Source organism: Salminus brasiliensis, chromosome 17, assembly GCF_030463535.1.
Source record: "Salminus brasiliensis chromosome 17, fSalBra1.hap2, whole genome shotgun sequence".
NCBI lineage: Eukaryota > Metazoa > Chordata > Actinopteri > Characiformes > Bryconidae > Salminus > Salminus brasiliensis.
The window spans coordinates 6002644-6021913 of NC_132894.1; positions in this window are offsets into that span (position 1 = coordinate 6002644).

Here is a 19270-nt window from a genome sequence, read left to right on the forward strand (position 1 = left end):
ATCTTGCAGTTACACCCAATCACCACTGGATGGCACAGCAACGTCTTTGACTATAATGTCTAGTAAGTTTCTTCAGGTTATGGCCTACATGCTTCCTCGGTCTTCCACTCCCTGGCCACTTTACTGGAAACCCCTACTTTATGCCTTCACTCACTGGCTATTTTATTATAAACACCTACCTTGAGCTTCCACTCATTGGCCACTTTATCAGAAACACCTCCTTTATGCTTCCACTCACTGGCCACTTTATTAGAAACATCTACCTTGTGCTTCCTCTCACTGCCCACTTTAATAGAAACACCTACATTGAGCTTCCACTCACTGGCCACTTTAATAGAAACACCTACATTGAGCTTCCACTCACTGGCCACTTTATTAGAAACATCTCTCTTGTGCTTCCACACACTGGCCACTTTATTAGAAACACCTTCCTTGTGCTTCTACTCACTGGCCACTTTATTAGAAACACCTACATTGAGCTTCCACTCACTGGTCACTTTAATAGAAACACCTACATTAAGCTTCCACTCACTGGCCACTTTAATAGAAACACCTACATTGAGCTTCCACTCACTGGCCACTTTATTAGAAACATCTCTCTTGTGCTTCCACGCACTGGCCACTTTATTAGAAACACCTTCCTTGTGCTTCTACTCACTGGCCACTTTATCAGAAACACCTTCCTTGTGCTTCCACTCACTGGCCACTTTATTAGAAACACCTTGCTTGTGCTTCCACTCACTGGCCACTTTATCAGAAACACCTTGCTTGTGCTTCCACTCACTGGCCACTTTATCAGAAACACCTTCCTTGTGCTTCCACTCACTGGCCACTTTATCAGAAACACCTTCCTTGTGCTTCCACTCACTGGCCACTTTATTAGAAACCCTACCTTGACCTTCCACTCGCTGGCCACTTTATTAGAAACATCTACATTAAGCTTACATTCACTGGCCACTTTATTAGAAACACCTACTTTATGCTTCCACTCATTGGCCAGTTTATTAGAAACACCTTGCTTGTGCTTCCACTCACTGGCCACTTTATCAGAAACACCTTCCTTGTGCTTCCACTCACTGGCCACTTTATCAGAAACACCTTCCTTGTGCTTCCACTCACTGGCCACTTTATTAGAAACCCTACCTTGACCTTCCACTCGCTGGCCACTTTATTAGAAACATCTACATTAAGCTTACATTCACTGGCCACTTTATTAGAAACACCTACTTTATGCTTCCACTCATTGGCCAGTTTATTAGAAACACCCATCTTGTGCTTCCACTCACTGGCCACTTTATTAGAAACACCTTCCTTGTGCTTCTACTCACTGGCCACTTTATCAGAAACACCTTCCTTGTGCTTCCACTCACTGGCCACTTTATTAGAAACACCTTGCTTGTGCTTCCACTCACTGGCCACTTTATCAGAAACACCTTCCTTGTGCTTCCACTCACTGGCCACTTTATCAGAAACACCTTCCTTGTGCTTCCACTCACTGGCCACTTTATTAGAAACCCTACCTTGACCTTCCACTCGCTGGCCACTTTATTAGAAACATCTACATTAAGCTTACATTCACTGGCCACTTTATTAGAAACACCTACTTTATGCTTCCACTCATTGGCCAGTTTATTAGAAACACCCATCTTGTGCTTCCACTCACTGGCCAGTTTATTAGAAACACCCATCTTGTGCTTCCACTCACTGGCCACTTTATTAGAAACATATTCCTTGTGCTTCCACTCACTGGCCACTTTATTAGAAACACCTTGCTTGTGCTTCCACTCACTGGCCACTTTATCAGAAACACCTTCCTTGTGCTTCCACTCACTGGCCACTTTATCAGAAACACCTTGCTTGTGCTTCCACTCACTGGCCACTTTATCAGAAACACCTTCCTTGTGCTTCCACTCACTGGCCACTTTATTAGAAACCCTACCTTGACCTTCCACTCGCTGGCCACTTTATTAGAAACATCTACATTAAGCTTACATTCACTGGCCACTTTATTAGAAACACCTACTTTGTGCTTCCACTCACTGGCCAGTTTATTAGAAACACCCATCTTGTGCTTCCACTCACTGGCCAGTTTATTAGAAACACCCATCTTGTGCTTCCACTCACTGGCCACTTTATTAGAAACATATTCCTTGTGCTTCCACTCACTGGTTCCAAACAGAAGTGTGCACAGCTTGCAAGTACACCCAGTCACCACCAGATGGGGTAGGTGTCACTAAAATGCCCAGCTGCAGCTCTGAGGGTCCCATCCTGCTGCCTCTCTGGGAGCTGGAGGAGCAATGTGGAGCTTCAGCTCAGAGACATGTGTAAGTGGAAACAGGCGTGAGTGATCAGTGGCACAGATGGAAGTGTCTCTCACACACGCTCGGTCTGTGTGTTCAGCATGTCTGTGTGTTTTGTGGGTTCCCTGTCGGACATCCCATCTGGTTCTACTGCGATTACGACAGCTTCAAAGCGCCCGCTGTTCCAGTTTCAGCACTGTAGAGGATCACCAGGGAGACACGCTTAGCTTTGAGTCTGTTGGAGGGGGCAGACCTAAACATGGTTCTATGACTGGTGACGTCCATTAAACAGTAGTGTTAAACAGCTTCTGGCCACTTTATTAGAAACACCTTCCTTGTGCTTCCACTCACTGGCCACTTTATTAGAAACACCTACATTGAGCTTCCACTCACTGGCCACTTTATTAGAAACACCTACATTGAGCTTCCACTCACTGGCCACTTTATTAGAAACACCTACATTGAGCTTCCACTCACTGGCCACTTTATTAGAAACACCAACATTGAGCTTCCACTCACTGGCCACTTTATTAGAAACACCTTCCTTGTGCTTCCACTCACTGGCCACTTTATTAGAAACACCTACCATGTGCTTCCACTCACTGGCCACTTTATTAGAAACACCTTGCTTGTGCTTCCACTCACTGGCCACTTTATTAGAAACACCTTGCTTGTGCTTCCACTCACTGGCCACTTTATTAGAAACATCTACATTAAGCTTCCACTCACTGGCCACTTTATTAGAAACACCTACATTGAGCTTCCACTCACTGGCCACTTTATTAGAAACACCTCAAATGTATCATTTTTAACGAGGTGACCAATAAAACGAGAGTTCAGCTGAACCAGAGTGAACGCAGGGCAATGAAAAATACTAGCACGCTAAACTCGAAGATCAGCGCTAAGTCAGTTAGCATCCACTCACAACTCAGGGGGCTCGCTAACGTTGCTAGCTAAGTGAGAGGAGTTAAACCTGGCGGATTGATGAACATCAGCACTTTAGGATAATGGACTGCAGTCTGTAATTATAGAACTACACGGCGCCTCTTTATGGTGAGTGGAGCTGATAGAATGGGCCGAGTTCAATCCAAACCAGGGGTGAGGATAAAATGCTGATATGACTGTGATTACGTTCTCTGAGCTGAAGGCTGAGAAACGTCATGCAGAGACTGTGCTAAAAAAGGCCTAATTACCAAAATACTGCACTATTTGTTTGAGCACGTCACTGAACTCAGACATGCTCCAACCCGGGGGATGTGGGTGGAGTGCTTGAGCCATAACTCATAACTCATCTGCTGCCTTTAAACTGTCTTTAAATTCTCCGATGGTCGGACTGCAACAGCGACTTCTCTAAATTCAAGCGTGAACTGTAAGGTTGATACGCCGATTCGGTCATTAAAGAACAATGGAGGGCTATAAAAGACCTTTTGCCCCCTAATTACACCATCAGAGGACTTTATCCTTACACATTTATCCCGAGGACTTTATCCTGCCACCTCAGGTATAAGGCAGCTCCATAAAAAGCATGATATGATATATAAGCATGCGTATTCAAACCAGATAACATGCCCATGGTGGGGTATGTGTCTGTATACGTTGGCCCCACATTGGGATGCCCACCAGGGTCAGTTTTGGGACCGATAGGGGTTAAAGATAAGATAAGATAGTCCTTTATTAGTCCCGCAGTGGGGAAATTCACAATGGTCATCATTAGGGTGGTGGGTCAGGGTAGCACATTAATGCTAACATGGGCCCAGTCTGCATACGGGGGCCTAGATGGGACCCATGTGAAACTAGGGTGGGCTGTAATGATGGGGATCATTTGGGAAAACCTAACTGGGTCCCAGTAACAACACATGTGCAGACTCACTCAGAGCCCATGCCCACCTGGAACCCACCTAGTGGACATAAGCAGAAACACCTACATTGAGCTTCCACTCACTGGCCACTTTATTAGAAACACCTACACTGAGCTTCCACTCACTGGCCACTTTATTTGAAACACTTCTCTTATGCTTCCACTCACTGGCCACTTTATTAGAAACACCTACATTGAGCTTCCACTCACTGGCCACTTTATTAGAAACACCTACATTGAGCTTCCACTCACTGGAGACCTTATTAGAAAAGTCTCATATGGGCCCAGTCTGCATACGGGGGCCTAGATGGGACCCATGTGAAACTAGGGTGGGCTGTAATGATGGGGATCATTTGGGAAAACCTAACTGGGTCCCAGTAACAACACATGTGCAGACCCACTCAGAGCCCATGCCCACCTGGAACCCACCTAGTCGACATAAGCATGTTGGCTGGGAAGTCCAGGTTCTTGATTTATACAGTGGCAAATATTCAGTCTAGCTCAAAAACATATATTAATAGCCTGCCCAACATCCATAAATAAATAAATAAATAAACGACCCTGCTGTGGGAAATTACGCTAATCCTCCAGTTTGAGGCTAGTTTAGTGAAAATAGCTGCTGACTCTGCAGAAGCTGCAGAAGCACCACAAAGCGCTCTCACACAAGCTTTAGCTGTCCTCAAACGTCCAAATCCGAATGCTAATCTGGTAATAGCAGGCTAACAGTGCTGCAGTGTGTAGAGCTGGGCAATTAAGTGTAGCTGCTGGGTTTCCCTGGGTGTTAAAAGCGCCCCAAGCTCGGTTTCAAAGTGGCCGACGTTTGTCGGCCTGCGCCTTTGCTTTTTCCAGCTGCTTTTCTTTCCCAGGTAGTGTTGTGCTATTTTTCTTTTTTCTCCTTCCTACGCACACAAGAAGTAGCCCGAGGCAGGAGCGGCTGAGGTTTCTGATGAGAATGGATTTGAACCTGACGCCTCGTGCTAAAGAGCTTGTTAGTCATTTTACCCACGTTTTCTGCCGCTTCCAGACCTCAAACGGCAGCTTCAAGAATTCAGGGAATCCCAAAGTGTCCCGACATGTTCCAGCCGCCTTTATTTCTGGGTTTGGAACTAAGGTAAAGTGGTAAAGGTCTGAACAGTTAACCCTCCAAGGTCCCCAGTGTCTGATAAAGCTTAGATTTCGGCCCTGCCCACATGTACCACATGTTTTTTCTCTTGCTAGCTCTAGCTTTATCTCTATTATATGAGCTTTATCTCTATTATATACTATGATGGAGATTTTTGAGGACTCTGAGGATCCGCTTAACCCAGTCTACAATTTAAGAATGACCAATTTAAGAAGCCTTGAGGAAACCCAGCCCTCATGAATGTCCGAGCAAAGCCACGGCAGCCTAAAACACATTAACGGCTCTTCACCATGCAAAACTCCCCCAAAGCTCCCCCGAATACTACTATCACATCGCTAACAGGATAAAGAGAATGTGTAATGTGTAAATCATGATCTACAATGTATGGACAAAAGTATTGGGACACCTGCTCATCCACTGATTCTTCCGAAATCAAGACTATTAAAAAAGAGTCAATCCTGCTTTTGTTGGAGTCTCTGTCTCTACGGTCCAGGGAAGGGCTTTTTACTAGGTAAGGTAAATGTGCACATATTTGTCACTGTACTATGTACAGCGAAATGCATCCTCCACACACACACACACACTACTGAACTAGGGGCAGTGAGTACCCACACACCCAGAGCGGTGGGCAGCCAACTCCAGCGCCCAAGGAGCAAAGAGGGTAAAGGGCCTTGCTCAAGGGCCCAACAGAGGCAGCTTGCCGAGCCCGGGAATCAAACCCACAACCAAATAACCCGGCGCTCTAACCACTGAGCCACCACTGCTACTAGACTTTGGAGTCGCATTGCTGTGAGGTGTTTATTGCATTCAGCAGCATGAGCATTAGTGAGGTCAAGATGCTGGGTTGGGGGCTTTAGGCATGGTCCCAATAGCTTCATGTTTATTTGCTCCAGAGTTTCCTATTCTGTTGACAGTACTTCTCTACAGTAGGCTGACACTGTAGGACACTGGGGACACACGGGCATCTGTCGTGTTTAGCATGCTGTGGCCGGGTGTGTGTGTGTGTGAGGGTAGAAAGACCAAGACCATTAAATAGCTCACAAAATGATAATAATGATACATTTGATTATAGTCTTGGTCTATGATATATGATAATAATAACAAATAATAAATAATAAATAATAAACAATAGAAATGACTTTAAAATACCTTTACCACCCTGTTACGTTACATTTAGATTTTCATAACAATGTAAAAAACGTAGACCAAATGTAGGTCTACAGGTGGTTGCTCAGGGTTTGCTTGGTGATTACAAAGTGGTTACTATGGTATTCCAGCTGGTTGCTAGGTGGTTGCTATGGAGTTGTTAGCACTCTATATGGGCCTAATTTGTTTGTCTGGGAAGTAATTGCGTACTCTACTCCAGCATGAAACCCACCCCACTGAACCTGACTGGAAACCTAACCTTAAGTGGAAACTGAACCCAACAGGTAGTAAAAGTTTGTTAATAATTAATAACACAAACGCTTGTGGATCAGCTAACCGGTATGCTTCTGGAGGCCTTCTGGCACCATCACGTGAAGATGAGACTCCTCATGTGTGCTTCCTCCTGCACCCACCCCATCCCGCCAGGGGAAAAATAAATAAATGGGAAGTAAAGGTAGTGGCTAATGCGCCATTAACACACAGTGAGGTGTCCAGTGGGGCTATGTTTATGCTTCAGTTCTGCTACACCGTGCAAATGGACGTGACCCCCCTAGAAAACCACAGTTTACTTTTCATGCAGACAGTACACACACACACAGAGAAGAAGACGGACGCACCTCAGGGTTTTCTGTCCGTGCCGTGGTTTTTCTTCTCTGTGATTCATCCCCCTTTCTGAATGAAAAGTGTAAGCTAATGGAATTTTCTGTTGTTTGAGCTCTCTCCAAACTGTGTCTCCGCTGGGTTTGCTGGGTTATGTCTGTGGGGGGAAAGAGCCCACTGTAACAAAAGGATTTTTCTTGTCTGTTTATTCATTTCTTCCCCAGACTCCTCTCTGTCTGCACCACTGAATAAATGGGTCAGTAAATGGTATTAACCCTTTAAAGTAGCTGCTATTTCATATTTAAATATAAGGTCATGTGTATAATGTCTACTGCCTGTCAAAACATGCGTCTTACCACAGGCCCCCCTAGCGGCAGCGGCATGGAAATCTACAGGTTGAATACGTGTTTAGTGGTATAGCCCTGCCTCCTCATTGGTTACAGTGTGTGCATATCGTCACTGTCCAACGAAAAACAGGTATCTCCACAACAGCACGTTTTTACAGGGGAAGGCAAAAAACGTTTTGACTTTTTGCAATGAAAGTCAGTGTAAAAAGATTTTATTCCAAGTCATTTGGAGCATTTCTATTGGTCCATTCATCCACACAGTGTTTACACAGTGTGCAGGGCAACTACAGGATGAAAAAACAAACAAACTAAAAACTGACAAAAATAGATACATGTTTTTTTATTGGACAACAGCTATGATATATATTCAATATAAAATCTAATAGACTATATATAATATTATATATATATATATATATATATATATATATATATATATATATATATATATATATATGTAATCAATTAAAAACAAAACATATATATATATATATATATATATATATATATATATATATATATATATATATATTAAATAATTCTTGTTGGATGCGCTGTATTTTTTCCAGAGTGAGCATGCAGGCTCATTCACTTTGATATTTTCTTATGAAATGTTATGAAAATGTATGCGATTTCCCCAAAATATTATCTGTTATATAATAAATATATAAAATCAGTACAACCATGTTACACATGTATGGTATATATGATGCAAGTATTCTTATTCACATATTATGGTATTGTAGTATATAATAAGCAGTGGCTGAATGCCTTAATGGCCATTGTCAGTTAGCTGGAACGTTCAGCATTATACGTTTGCAAAATGTGGGACTAAATATGTGCTTTATAGCAAGTAATGAAGGCTTATACCCCACCAGTTAGCATACAAATGGACTGAAGTAGGTACCATAGCAAACAGTAGCAGCATCTTAGCCTGATTTTAGCCCACATTCAGAGATAACAGTGTGTCATACAGTGTTATCGTAATGCTTTTCTCTCGTCCGTTCCCTCCTCATAAGAGTACAAAACTTTACCTTCAGGAGCTCAAACCCCTCCAAACCTTGGCCGTGACCTTTCCCACAGATGTTTTCCCACAGATGGTTTGAAGAAGCTGGTTATTGTTTTAGTGACGGTGGATTTCTCCAAAGGTTCTCCTGTTCAGCATTATTAGAAATGCCCTCAGAAACCTCCGTTTCCCGCTGTCCTGCTGCTGTTTACAGGGTTTATTACAATGTGTGGAAAGGTCAGCTCCCTGCGGCCTGCTCTGACTTACACACAACATTGAAACCTTCATATAAACCTTTAACCTTCAGCCAGTTGGAGATGTTTGGGTATTTGAGGTGCATCATGTTTCAGAAGCAGCTTTCCTGTGAAGGCTGGACCACAGTGTTAACCGTGACTTTACTACAGTCATTTAACTCATTTCCATTGATATGATGGAAACTCCACTGTTCTGCTATTAGTTGAGTTGTCATGGTTCTATATATAGCCATTGCCTTAACTAAGGAATACTTGAAGAACTGTCTTTTAAAGATGTGTTGTTAATTAGCTGTTTTATGTACTATCTAGAACCATTGTGGCCTTTTATTATTAATTATTAATATGAAAATGATCATTATCATATAAGAATTGAATAGTTACACCATTAAGAAAGGAGAGTTTTTCAAGAATCCTTTAGTAAAGGGTGTGGTTATACATACTTCACTGAACCCTTGTTTCCTTGTTTGTATATGTCCAAATGTTTGTGGACACCCCTTCTAATAAATGTATATCATGACTTGAAGTTTTCTAGTTCCTGTAGAGAAGTACTGCCAATAGAATAGGACTCTCTGGAGCAGATAAACATGAACCTATTGGCACAATGCTGCCTAATGCCTAATGCCTAATGCCAGGTGTGGGCTGGAGGGGTATAAAGCCCCCCAGCACTGAGCTGTGGAGCAGTGGAAGAACTGTGTTCTCTGAAATGACGGTAGTGCACCATTCAGTAAATGTGGGGTAAGTAAGTCTGGGAGCTGCATGAGGTGGGGTGGTGATCATCATCTAACATCCTGACCTCACTAATGCTTTTGTCGCAGAATGCAATCAAATCCTCACAGCAATGCTCCTCCAAAATCTAGTAGAAAGCCTTCTTTCCTGGACAGTAGAGACAGTTACTCCAACAAACGCTGGATAAACAATTTTGTAATACCCTTGATTAGGGAAGAACCGAGAAGGTGTCCCAATACTTTTGTCAATATAGTGTATTTTGTGGTATTTTACATATTACATATTTTTATGTTTGTTGTTTATGTTATTCATCATGTTCTGTAGGTTTATTCCCTGTAAAATAACACTATGATTCAGATTGGCAGTTATACAGTATTTGCACATGAAAGATGGCCAAAGATGCCCCAGGAAAATCATGATTATCAGTGTTGCTACTGATTTTCTAATGTTTTTAACATTTTATTAAACATAATATTTAACATATTTATAATATTCATGCTATTATGAATACTATGGCTCTCATGTTCCAGCACTAAACACTGATGCATGTTCATGACGCATGTAGATGTGTATATAATTAGGCCTAAGCCTCAGACATGGTGATTCTAATCTCCTGCAAATATCTTGTTTTTGTTACAGGTACGATCTCCTCCAGCCTGTGTCACCGTATAAATACCTGGCTAGCGTTAATGACACGCTGCACTCTCATATTTCCAGTAGCTATACGTAAACCAGTGCTGGGATGTTGCTAAAGAAACAACCTAAATTAGGGCTTTCTAGTAACCGTGGAAACAAACAAACCCCTGTGGCTTTTGTGCTAAAGTGGGACCATCCTGATTTCCTGTATGATGCGCGCAGCGTGAGTCAGCGACTGCCGAGAAACTTACAGTCAGGTGGATATTTACACACACACAGACCACCAACCAATAAAATCTGGCCTATGGTCGTCCCGTTCCAATGCAGAGGGCTGAGCAGCTACAGCTGTAACTGTACGTCTACGCACAAGGTAGGGGTTTCTGATAAAGTGGCCAGTAAATCTAGCAGGTAGGGGGTTCTACAGGAGGGACCAGTGAGTGTAGATGCAAGCTAGGGATTTCTGATAAAGTGGCCAGCAAGTGTAGCTACACAGTTGGTGTTTCTGATAAAGTGGCCAGCGAGTGTAGTTTCACAGATGGTGTTTCTGATAAAGTGGCCAGTCATTGTAGCCACATGGTAGGGGTTTCTAACAAAGTGGCCAGTGAGTGAAGGTACAAAGAAGGGGTTTCTGATAAAGTGGCCGATCAGTGTGGATACAAGGTAGGGTTTCTGATAAAGTGACCAGTCAGTGTAGCTATATGGTGGGGATTTCTGATAAAGTGGCCAGTGAGTGGAAGTAAAAAGAAGGGGTTTCTGATAAAGTGGCCAGTGAGTGGAAGTACAAAGAAGGAGTTTCTGATAAAGTGGCCAATCAGTGTGGATACACGGTATGGTTTCTGATAAAGTGGCCAGCGAGTGTATCTAAAAGCTAGAAGTTTCCAATAATGTGGCCAGTCAGTGTATCTAAAAGGTAGGGGGTTCTGATAAAGTGGCCAGTGAGTGGAAGCACACAGAGGGGGTTTCTGATAAAGAGGCCAGTGAGGAAAAGTACAAAGAATGGGTTTCTAATAAAGTGGTCAATTAGTGTAGCTACACGGTAGGGGTTTCTGATAAAGTGGCCAGCGAGTGTATCTAAAAGGTAGGGGTTTCCAATTAAGTGGCCAGTCAGTGTAGCTAAAAGGTAGGGGTTTCTGATAAAGTGGCCGGTAGTGTAGATACAAAGTAGGGGTTTCTAATAAAGTGGCCAGTGAGTGGAAGTACACAGATAGGGTTTCTAATAAAGTGGCCAGTGAGTGGAAGTACACAGAGGGGGTTTCTGATAAAGTGGCCAGTCAGTGTATCTAAAAGGTAGGGGTTTCTGATAAAGTGGCCAGTCAGTGTAGCTAAAAGGTAGGGGTTTCTGATAAAGTGGCTGGTAGTGTAGATACAAAGTAGGGGTTTCTGATAAAGTGGCCAGTGAGTGGAAGTACACAGATAGGGTTTCTAATAAAGTGGCCAGTGAGTGGAAGTACGCAGAGGGGGTTTCTGATAAAGTGGCCAAAGACGCATATGAAACATAATAAAGAACAAAACTTCTTCTAAACTCTACTAAACTGGTTTACTGAAGGTGCGTTGAAAGTGTTGTTCTCTTAACAAAAACAATTCCAGGAGTATGTTATAAAAGCACTCACACACACACACACACACACACACACACGCACACACACACACATACAAATTCTCTGACTCAAAATAAAACCTTTTACAACCCTACTGATGCCAATGTGCTTTTCCAGACCTGAGAGAGAGTTCAGTCTGGAGCTCTGTTTGCTCAGTTGCCTGTACTGGAGTACAGTTAGCCACGCAGGCACACTCTTCCACAGCTACTGTCACTGGACACTGGACTAAGTGAGCTCCACCGCAGGGCTACTCAGTTCCTCAGTACGTGTCAGGCTGTTGAGAGGCGGCGTTAATCTTAGCGTTTACTGCAGTCATGATTCCATTGTAGTAACAGTGCTTTACTGTGTGGTTTTAAACTACTGTACTCTTATGTGTAAATACTGGAAACAGTGTCATATGGATGTGTATGAGTGTATGAGTGTGTGTGTGTGTGTGTGTGTGTGTGGGTGGTGGACGGGTGTACCTTCAAAGCAAAGCCTGTGGATATTTTCTAACACAGATGAGGTGGAACAATGTTAACAGTCATAATTTAGCTTCTTTCCATTCCTCTCTCTCTCTTTCTCTCTCTCTCTCTCTCTCTCTCTCTCTCTCTCTCTCTCTCTCTCTCTCTCTCTGTGTTTCTCTCCCTCTTTCCCCGTCTTTTTTTCTGTCACTATATGTCTCTTATTTTCTTTGTCTTTCTCTACCTTTAGTTTCTCATTCACTTTCCCACTACATCCACAATATGGACAAAAGTATTGGGACACCTGCTCATTCAGTGTTTATTCTGAAATCAAGGGTCCTGTTTTTGGTGGAGTAACTCTCTGGTCTCTACTGTCCAAGGAAGAAGGCTTTCTAATACATTTTGGAGGAGCACTGCTGTGGGAATTTGATTGTATTCAGAAACATGAGCATTAGTGAGATCAGGTTGTTGGATGATCACCACCTCACCTCATACGTGCATACATACAAATACGTGCACCTTTACCACCTCACCTCATCACCCCCACATCCCCAACACATCCCAAAAGTACTGGATGGAGCTCCAACACCATCATTCCAGAGAACACAGCTCTTCCACTGCTCCACAGCTCAATGCTGGGGGGGCTTTATACCCCTCTAGCCCACGCCTGGCATTAGGCATGGTGCCAATAGGCCCATGTTTATCTGTTGCAGAGAGTCCTATTCTATTGGTAATACTTCTCTACTGGAACTAGACAAGCTGTGTGTATATGCATTTGGATGCAGTGGACTGCACTGTTCTGTCCCACTCTGACCTATTGACCCTCATCCTCACTGCCCCCCTGTCTAGTTAATTAACATACTGCTTGTCTTCTCTCAGCTCAGCAGCTTAAATTAACTTCTGACACCAGTGTCGGGTTGGCGTGGTCTAGAGGGGTTTGAGCTGTGGAGCAGTGGAACTGTGTTCTCTGAAATGATCCTATACTTTTGGGATGAGTTGGGGAGTTGCGGATGAGGTGCGGTGGTGATCATTCTCCAACATCCTAACCTCTCTAACGCTCTTGTCGCTGAATGCAATCAAATTCTCAGCAATACTCCTCCAAAATGTAGTACTCCAACAAAAGCAGGATCAACTTTTTTAAAAACCCTTAATTGCGAAAGAAACATTAAATGAGCAGGTGTCCCAATACTTCTGTCAATATAGTGTATGTGTGAAAAACCTTTCCAAAAGGTCAAAATAAAGGTTCTTCCCCACTCACAGCTCTTTTCCATATAGGTTTCATCATAGAACCAAAAATGGTTTTTCTATGGCTTCACTCAAAGAACCCTTTATTTTACACCTTTATTTTAAAAAGGGTCGAAGAACCAGGGGCTAAAACAGGGGTGTCCAGTCTTACCTGCAAAGAGCCACCTGCAGCACACCTGAGTTCACTTATTTAATCAAACAACTGGGCATATGTGCTTCTGCTCGTCTGGAACGATCACCTGCAGCCGCGCCGGCCCTTTACAGATAGGATTGGACACCCCGGCGCTCGAAGCATCTTGCTTAATTGTGTGCATCACATCACAGGAGTCGACACATGAATCAAAGTGTGCAATGATTCACAGAGAATAGCACCAATCTGCATAGCCTAAGCGAGGTCACCAAACACAGCAGGCTTCTCATAACCTGGTACTGACCCAAAGCGTGCGCTAACATGCCAAAGCACACATATTAAGAGTGAAAATGCAGGTACAACCCCAGGTAAAGACCTGCCCTCTAGCTACTGCTCAGAGTCTGCTCAGAGTCAAACCCCTAACTAGTGTCGGACACCACAATCACTCCCTCTCTCTCTCGCTCTCTCTCTCGTTCTCTCTCATTTTCTCAGTTTACAAGCTTAGGCATGCCTACAAATGTATTATATGTATTATGAGTTTGATTATGTAGGAGTCCTTTCTGTTCTCAATGTCCATTGTCTCACATAAACTACACACTGAAAAGGGGATTTGGAAATCCCTTCCAAAACTCGTAGCTCTGCTCTAAACGGCTTCCTCAGGAGCTGCTAATTAACGCTGACCCTTTGGCTGGGTAGTTGCTGTGACACAGCCAGTAATCCAGTGGCTAGGCTACCAAAAAAACCTACCCAAAAACTGACCAGCACTGTGGAAATAGCCCAGAAAAATTACCTTACAGGCTCAGCCCAGCATTGGGTTAGAAACAACAGCCCAGGGTTTGGGTTGAGTGTGTTGTTAGAGTGTATAGAGTGTAGATTTCTACTGTATATTTCTATTGAAAACAGATCAATTATGTAATGTCTGTTCAGAGACAGACTGTCTCTCTCTCTCTCTCTCTCTCTCTCTCTCTCTCTCTCTCTCGGTTGTTGGTTCAGGAAGCTTGACTGGAAGGACTGTATTCAGTTACAGTTCTCCAAAAGCAGCACAGAAACATCAAGAACATTTAGAACATGTAAAGATCAGAGTGATCGCAGCTTCAGTTCCAAGAAAAAATATTAAATCATCAAAGCAAGAATACTCACCGCCCCCCCCATAACACCCCCTCCACCACCCCACCCACCCCTTTTTCCTTGTACAAAACATCAAACTGAAACTGGCCAGAAAAACACACTCTTTAACGTCACTCATTCATTGCTTCATCTCTCCCCAGAGGTGCTTCACTCCGCCAGCCATTGTTTTTGGAGCGTCTCTTTTTTTTCTTCCTTGAGTCAGAGGGAGGGAAAGAGAGGTGGAGAGGAGAGGGGGAGATAGGGAGGGTGGAGGTCAAACAGAAAAAGAGAGAAACCCCTCAGGAACCCTGCTCAGATCAGGCCACCATGAGGCTGGAGCTGTACCTGCTGCTGCAGCTGCTGTTCTGCTGTGGATCTGCTGCTGCTGAGGCTGGAGGTGAGAACATCATTGTTTCTGCATGAGCTTTAGTGTTGAAAACAGTGGAACCCTTTCTGGTGCTACATAGGACAAGATCTCACAGGCTCTTTCTTTTACTCTCGTGAAGAAAGCATGTATCTTTTTGATGTTTTATCATCGTCATGATGGTTCTACGTAGAAACAGTTTTTTTTTTTACCTGAAAAACCCTTGAAGAACCCCTTTTGGGAGGAAATGTTAAAGCCCCTATTATTAAGCCGTCAAATGTAAATTTGTCCGGATGCCATGGGAAAAAACATTAACATACCTTGCAGTGAATAGTTCTTTATAAAATATCCATTTTTATATATGAGGTGCAAGAAGAAGAAGAAGGCCTTTCCAAGAACTGAAAATAATGGAGGCTGAAAATAATGTCAGAGCCCAGTTTTATCACCTCGTTATGGTGCCATAGGAAGGTTTACTAAATTAGGAAATTGCGAAAGCTGCAAACTGAGCTTTTTGTAAGGTACATCTTACTCAGTTTTCAATCCGTGTTTGAACGCACCATGGTGGTGACACTGAAACTGAACCCTGAAGATAAAAACAACCAAGTCTGGGTGATTTCCAAACTGCTCTAAACGGCTTCCTCAGGTGCTGTTAATTAACACTGACCCTTTGGCTGGGTAGTTGCTGTGACACAGCCAGTAATCCAGTGGCTGGGCTACAAAAAAACTACCCAAAAACTGACCAGATCTGACCCAAAATGACCAAACAGGCTCAACACAGAAAGTGGGTGGAGAAAACAACCCAGTGTTTGGACTGAGGCTGTTGTTAGAGTGGATATTTCTAGTGTCATCTATTGGAAACAGATCCATTGTGTAATGCCTGCTCATCATTAGACATAATGACACATTATGCTTTATGTGCTTCTGTTTTCTAAGAAATTGCATGATGACTGTTATGAGTCAATTCAATTAATCAATTCTGTGTGATTACTTGTATATGACCCAAATTTATATATCTTTAACTATCTGGACTATTTCATCCTCACTTTAAAAATATTAAGAGATGGTGGTAATATAACTAAGCCACCAAACTTTAAAAAGGATTTGTAAAATAAGATAAGATAAGATAATTCTTTATTAGTCCCACAGTGGGGAAATTCTCAGTGTCACAGCAGAAAAGGGATAGCAAGACACTCAGATGCAAAGCGTAGATAAATTACCACTATATACACAATATAAATAATAGAAGTAAAAAAGCAATAACAATATTCATTTACAGATTATTTCAAATTGGGGTTTAAGAGTCAATTTTGGGGGCAGAGGGGTTTTGCACATTGTATTTTTACATTGAGGGACCTCTGTCCGCTGGGAGCAGTGCTGGTTGTGGAGTCTGACGGCAGCAGGAAGGAAGGATGGACCTCCTTCACACACTTGGGGTGAAGCAGCCCGTCACTAAAGGAGCTGCCCAGTGCTGCCAGAGCTTAATGCATGGGGTGGGAGCTGTTCTTTAGCATGGATGCCAGCTTGGCTGTCATCCTCCTGTCTCCCACCACCTGCACTGGGTCTAAGAAGCATCCCAGGACAGAGCTGGCCCTCTTTATGAGTTAATTCAGTCTCTTCTTGTAATTAACACAACTGCAATTACACCCCACGCCTATGCCCTAATAGCTGGGATTTCCCCCTTTGGCTTGGCTTCAGCTATAATGATCTACCAGTCTCTGACATCAACTGGGAGAAAGTGTTTCCCGCTCCTCCATGCAGAACTCTTTCAGCTGTGTGACGTTTCAGCTTTAGTTTTTAGATGGATGTTCTCACGTTTTCCTCAAGCTTCCTCTGATAGAGTAAAGAATTCCTAGTGGATTCGATACTGGAGAGATCTCTAAGCCCTACTGCAGAAAAGCAGGCCCAAACCATGACACTCCCACCTCCATCCCTCACAGTTGATCTGGGTTCCTGTGCTCGAATGCTGTATCTGGTTCACACCAAATATGTCCTCTGTTACTCTGTCCAGATAATTGGGAATGTGCTTTTGACTTTGGATCTCATCATGGTATTAACACTCTCTCTACCAATCAACCTCGGAGGTTTAAATAAGACAGGTTGCTCCAGAACCCACTCTAAAGATGCTCTGCTCATCTGCAACTGATGTGCTGCGCCTGACTCTAATTTTAGGGATATGAAGTAGTAATAATTGTGGAGATGCCCTAATTAAATGTATGTTCAGTTTTAGTGGTATGTCATGTGACTGTATATATACATAAAAAATAAATAAATAAATAAATGATATAATAAACAGGCCACCAAAACGACAACAGAATGGAATGTTCCTATGGTCCCCATAGCCTATGCCAAGCATGGGCTAAAGGAGTATGAAGCTCTTTCAGTATGATGCTGTGGAGCAGTGGAACTGTGTTCTCTGGAGTGATGGAGCTCCATTCAATACATCTGGAATGTTGGAGTGGCAAACTAATCATTCAACATCAGTCCCTGACCTCACTGATACTCTCTTGGGGCTGGATGCAATCAGATACCCATCACAGAAATGTTTCAGCATCTAGTGAATGGAAAGGATCTTTCCAGAGCAATGTGTCTGGAAGAAAAGCTTCTACAACAGTGTGACTGGGGGTGTGTGTTGAGATTTGTATTTGTTGTGGTTTGTTGGTGTTATTGTGTGTTAAGGTTGGTTGGTATTTATTGGTTTGTCCAGGTATGTTAAGATTGCTGAGGTTTGTTAAGGTTTGTTGGGGTTTGTTGGGGTTTGTAGAGGTTTGTTGGGGTTTGTTGGGGTTTGTTGAGGTTTGTTAAGGTTTGTTGGGGTTTGTTGAGGTTTGTTAAGGTTTGTTGGGGTTTGTAGAGGTTTGTTGGGGTTTGTTAGGTTTGTTAAGGTTTGTAGAGGTTTGTTAAGGTTTGTTGGGGTTTGTTAAGGTTTGTTGGGGTTTGTTGGGGTTTGTTGGGGTTTGTTAGGTTTGTTAAGGTTTGTAGAGGTTTGTTAAGGTTTGTTGGGGTTTGTAGAGGTTTGTTGAGGTTTGTTAGGTTTGTTAAGGTTTGTAGAGGTTTGTTAAGGTTTGTTGGGGTTTGTAGAGGTTTGTTGGGGTTTGTTGGGGCTTGTTGGGGTTTGTTAGGTTTGTTAAGGTTTGTTGGGGTTTGTAGAGGTTTGTTGGGGCTTGTTGGGGTTTGTTAAGTTTGTTAAGGTTTGTAGAGGTTTGTTGGGGTTTGTTGAGGTTTGTTAAGGTTTGTTAAGGTTTGTTGGGGTTTGTTGAGGTTTGTTGGGGTTTGTTGGGGTTTGTTGGGGTTTGTTGGGGTTTGTTAGGTTTGTTAAGGTTTGTAGAGGTTTGTTAAGGTTTGTTGGGGTTTGTAGAGGTTTGTTGGGGTTTGTTGGGGCTTGTTGGGGTTTGTTAGGTTTGTTAAGGTTTGTAGAGGTTTGTTGGGGTTTGTTAGGTTTGTTAAGGTTTGTTGGGGTTTGTAGAGGTTTGTTGGGGCTTGTTGGGGTTTGTTAAGTTTGTTAAGTTTTGTTGAGGTTTGTTGGGGTTTGTTGAGGTTTGTTAAGGTTTGTTAAGGTTTGTTGGGGTTTGTTGAGGTTTGTTGGGGTTTGTTGGGGCTTGTTGGGGTTTGTTAGGTTTGTTAAGGTTTGTAGAGGTTTGTTGGGGTTTGTTAGGTTTCTTAAGGTTTGTAGAGGTTTGTTGGGGTTTGTTAAGTTTGTTAAGGTTTGTAGATGTTAAGTTTGTTAAGGTTTGTAGAGGTTTGTTGGGGTTTGTTGGGGTTTGTTAAGTTTGTTAAGGTTTGTAGAGGTTTGTTGTTGTGTGTTACCATTTGTTAAGGTTGGTGTTTATTGGGTTTTGTTAAGGTGTGATAATGTTTGTTGAAATTTGTTGGTGTGTTTTGAGTTTGTTTTGTGTTTGCGCCTATTTGCTAAGGTTTGATTGTGTTTGTTGTGGTTTGTTGGTGTTTGTTACTTTGTGTTAAGGTTGGTTGGTATTTGTTATTTTTTGGGGGGGATTTGTTGAGGTTTGTTAAAGTTTGTTGAAGTTTGTTGGTGTGTGTTACTGTGTTAAGATGTGTTGGTATTCACTGAGGTTTGTTGAGGTCATTGGTGTTTGTTGATGTTTGTCAGTGTTTGTTACTATGTGTTACGGTTAGTTGGTATTTACTGGTTTGTTCCAGAATTTTAAGGTTTGTTGAGTTTTGTTGGGGATTATTGAGATTTGTTGCTGTTTGTTAAGGTTTGTTGGTGTTTATTGGTATGTGTTGAGGTTTTTTGGTGTTTGATTGTGTTTTATGAGGTTTGTTTAGGTATGTCATTTGTTTGGGTTGCTGGTGTGTGTTAGGGTTTGTTCATGTCTGTTGAGATTTGTTAGTGTGTGTTGAAGTATGTTGATGTATGTTGCTATGT